The sequence below is a fragment of the Myxine glutinosa genome, chromosome 12 (genome assembly GCF_964187855.1).
Source record: "Myxine glutinosa chromosome 12, kmMyxGlut1.1, whole genome shotgun sequence".
In the NCBI taxonomy this organism is placed as follows: Eukaryota; Metazoa; Chordata; class Myxini; order Myxiniformes; family Myxinidae; genus Myxine; species Myxine glutinosa.
The window spans coordinates 59,118,783-59,123,059 of record NC_136272.1 but is presented as its reverse complement, the minus strand read 5'-3'; the positions used below and the strand labels follow the sequence as shown (position 1 = coordinate 59,123,059).

Here is a 4,277-nt window from a genome sequence, read left to right as displayed (position 1 = left end):
TCACCTGGTGGAGGTATACTCTCTACTGAGTGCCGTTCTAGTTTACCTTGTGTTGTAAGCAATGCAGTGTTACCATGCGTTGTAAGCAAGGCATGTTTTTATTGCATGTTTTTAAGGATCCGTGCATGTTTTCGTGTGTAATCTGTTAGCTCTTACACGAGCCTTGACCCTGTATACAAAAAATATATACAACATACAATGTACACCTTACAATGTACACCATACAACGTACACTATACAACACACTGTGGCGGACACGAAAGCACTGACGTGGTGACATCACCCCGCACACCAAGTGGGGATGGGCCACGCCAGGGAGAGAGGCGTGGCCTCACGATATACACGGGGCGCGCAGCCCTGAGCAGCTTAGTGCTGCAGTTTGAGTACTTTCAATAAAGACTCTTTTATGAACCGCGTTGTCCGCTTGCTCTTTGCGTAAGCATTAGCGCGCGCAGCATCGCGCTTCAACACACCATAAAACGTACAACATACAACATAGACACTTCACAGCTTTTTAACTCAACTGGACTATGTCCAGCTGAGTTTTTGTCGACATCCAGTGTCCGTCGTCCGTCTGTCTGTCGTCTGTCTGTCTGTCTGTCTGTCGTCTGTAAACAATTCGATGTGTACGCTGTAAAAGTCACAAATATTGATCGAGTTTGATGAAACTTGTTATGCAGCATCTTTAAGACATAAACTAGTTTGGGATTGCATTTGGGCGTGGCACGCCCAAAAATGGGCGCGGCAGGGCGGCCATATTGAAAATCTATTTTTGTCATATATTTTTAGCACATATAAACGATATAGTTTGTGGTTGTATTATGCATATTCTAACCATATTGATATAGACCAGTTGAGTTCAGGTTCCCTGGAAGCTCTCTAGTTATTTTTACTGTACACAAATCCACACACAATGGTATTTTATGACAATACATACAATACAATAGTATTTTAATGACCGCACTGTAGTACAATATCCTGTATAGCTCTCCATTTCGTTTTGTTTTTGCTCACTTGTAGACGTTACCTTAACCTTTAGTTCTGATTTCGTCTCCCCATACATTTACACATCTCTTTATATCAAAAGATAAAACAAAAATCACGATAACGGTTGACAAACAGAGTCTGACTGTTTGCAGCAAAACAACCCATCAGTGAACTCGTGAAGACGGATCCTTCAGCTCGGATGACAATCACAGAATTCATGAATCACCCCTGGATAAACGTGAGCAGTACACGCAAGGAACTTTATCACAGGAGGAGTCCATTTGGCCTATCATACCTGTTCTACATCAACACCACAATCACACATCCATACCCAAGCTTCCGACCAGTCCTGTGTCCATGTACACCTCGTATACAAATGATGTTTCTGTACAACGTGCTCATAACTCATGCGTTCTGTCAGATATATTTATGATAAAACAATTATCAAAGATGTTATTTTTGTCAAAGCTTTTGTATTCTCAGTTTCTTTACATTTCTGGTAAAACGCCCATCAAAATGACGAGTTGGAACAGTTTATTTGACGGTGTATCCTTGTGAGCGTGCCAAAGGCTGAAGCCTCGGCCTAGTGGCAGGTGTGTTTATATCGTCGCTATTTTTGAGACACCACACGGATGTAAATGAACACTCGTTTTTACTCTGCAAGCTCTGCACATCATGTGCAGCAAATTTCCCCTCCCTGCTCCTTGTATTTATTGTTATTTTAAAAAACGCTTCTGTGCACCACCCTTGAGGCTCGGTTTACAAGCCACCGTCTACACTCCCAATAGAAGAGACATAATTTATCTTTTATGGAAAATGTTTTTCGAATTTGTTTTATCCTCAAAGATAGACCGTAGTTAACACACATTCATGTTAAAATATTGGCCTTTAAAACCTACACGTATGAAGGGAACAGACATCCGTACAAACACGCAAACTGACTGTGTTTTATATCTTGAGGATGGAGTTTGAGTAAATTCGCTCAATGGTTTAAGAAAATGATTCTTTAGTACGATGACGACATCCTGGTAAATGACATGTAACAAGCATGTAATGAGTGATGCCTTCGCAGCAATCGATGGTCATGCCGCAGACACCATTGTACACCAGCCGAGTACTTCAAGAGGACAAGGACCTCTGGGAAGAAGTGAAGGTAAATTATTTCTTAGGATTTATTTTTATTTCATTTGTCATTTCCTCTTCCCTCATCCATTCATGAATTGATAAATTATCCCACATCCTCCATTTTGCCCTCAGGATGAGATGACCTGTGCCTGAGCGTCACTCAGGGTCAACTACGACCAGGTGAAGATTAAAGATCTGGAAGACTCGAGCAATCCATTGCTAAACAAGCGTAGAAAGAAGCGTGAAGCATCTGCAAGTTGTGGCAGCAGTAACAGCAGCAGCAGCTAAGAGCGGTGCGTCCTGCATTGCAACCTGTTTTGACACGACATGTGGAAACGTGATTGCATGGCCTGGAATATACCGGCTGGATGGTTGCGACTTGAACTCTATCTTCAGGCACACAATTTAGTAATAATATGGAAAATGCACACAAAATATACCTTTGTAGATGTGGAGACTTCTTTCCTTCTTTTTTATTTGCCTCCAAAGTGTGGAAAGTGTTTTCTCTAGGAAAAACAGAGTGGCCTTTTCCATCAAGAGGGCATTCCACGATCCTCCATTTCAGTCTGCAATCGATAAGTGTGCAGAGCCTTGGTTGTTTTCCCTTCCTCACCTGGAAGTGGATGTGAAGACTTCATGAATTCAAAAGCCATTTCGTGCGGCTTGCAAAGCAGTTGCAAGTTGCAAGTCGTGTGGCTTGCAAAGTTGAGCGCAGTCTCGTCAGCCCTGATTTTGGGAGTGAAATTTGTGTGAAAGAGAGTTTTACGTGCCCGACCCAGATTTTACGTCTGCTCCATCCTCAAGGTGGTCCAGAGGTTTCTCTCGGGCATTCTCCCAGCGACATTGAGGCGAATCGTCTGGTGGTCCACATAGACCAATCGACTTGATATCAAGCCGGTTTTAGAGTTGCCCCCTTTGTGTTCCCATTCACAGGTTTAAGGGGCGAAACACAGTGAGACTGTATTTTGAAAACGCTGATGTTGTATTTAAATAATAAATCAGGTGAAACAATTGCGTCGTTGGCTCTCCAATGTGGATAAACTTTTTAGTAACGATGTATTAGTCACGACATACATGACATGAAATTTCAATGGATACTCGAATTGATTGTCATTCTTTTATTCGATGCCGTGAGTGTAATGGTGTGACGAAAAGCAAGGCTTCATTTTTAATGGAACAATGGTATTTATAATGATATAGGGGAGAGTGGGGTAAGTTGAGCCTAAGGGTAAGTTGAGCCACCCCATGTTTCTTAGAAAGTGAAATATTTGAAGGTGTGAGAGCGCCATCTATACTTTCATAGCAACAGTCTTTCTTCCTGAGTACACATGCAGAGGAATATGAAGCAGGGGTAAGTAAGATCTAATGAAATTTGTATTTTTTTTCCAGAATTTCCCAAACTTTGAGTTATGGTGTTTCGAGGGTGATAACAATAGAATTAATGGAAGCTTAATGAATTGTTTATGTAGTAATGTGAACATGAATGGTGTAGATTCTTTACCTGAGAGTATGAATTGTAAATTGAATCAATACGTGAAACGAGCATGTTTATATTCAAAACGGCGCCCGTGGGGTAAGATGATCAATTGGGTCGGGTCAAGTTGAGCCATGGCTCATCTTACCCCATGAACATGTGTGCAAGATAAAGTTACTGCTTTATACGCAAGTTGGAGTTGAAAACTGTAGTTCTTGTAACACCGATACTTGTGTATAGATCTAAAACCTATTCCTCAGAATGATTTATATAAATATTTTTGCATTAATCACAGGTAAATGGAAAAATGCCTTGGGACTATAAAAGGAAGACAGCACTGGTTGTTCTTCATAATTATTTGAAATACAAACCAGTTCATCAGCATATCTGACTGATAAATCTTGACGATTACATATGTATGAACATTCAGCCAAAGTTTACTGATAATTAATGTGTCTTACTAATAATCAGAACACAATACATGTATAATTATTTCAGTTCAAACTGTTAAATTTCATTAGATCAATTACATCATGTTACTTTGTAATAGACACGAGGTGCTTCTTACATGTGCGTAAATCTCACACAAGGGAAAGGAGCATTTATCAAGTTTCAATTATTGAACTGAAAAATCTGATCTGAAAAACGTGAACATTTACAGGAAACTACTTTGTCTTGTTTTGCATTGTTA

General features: G+C 40.4%; 1 long non-coding RNA gene across 1 annotated transcript; it reads left to right on the top strand.

Annotated features, from left to right (window-relative positions):
- The first annotated feature begins 1,119 nt into the window (after nucleotides 1-1,119).
- On the top strand, nucleotides 1,120-3,090 carry LOC144888431 (uncharacterized). The gene is made up of 3 exons (XR_013621006.1): nucleotides 1,120-1,225; nucleotides 2,060-2,140; nucleotides 2,245-3,090. It is a non-coding gene; the product is annotated as an uncharacterized LOC144888431 (long non-coding RNA).
- The last annotated feature ends 1,187 nt before the right edge of the window (nucleotides 3,091-4,277 follow it).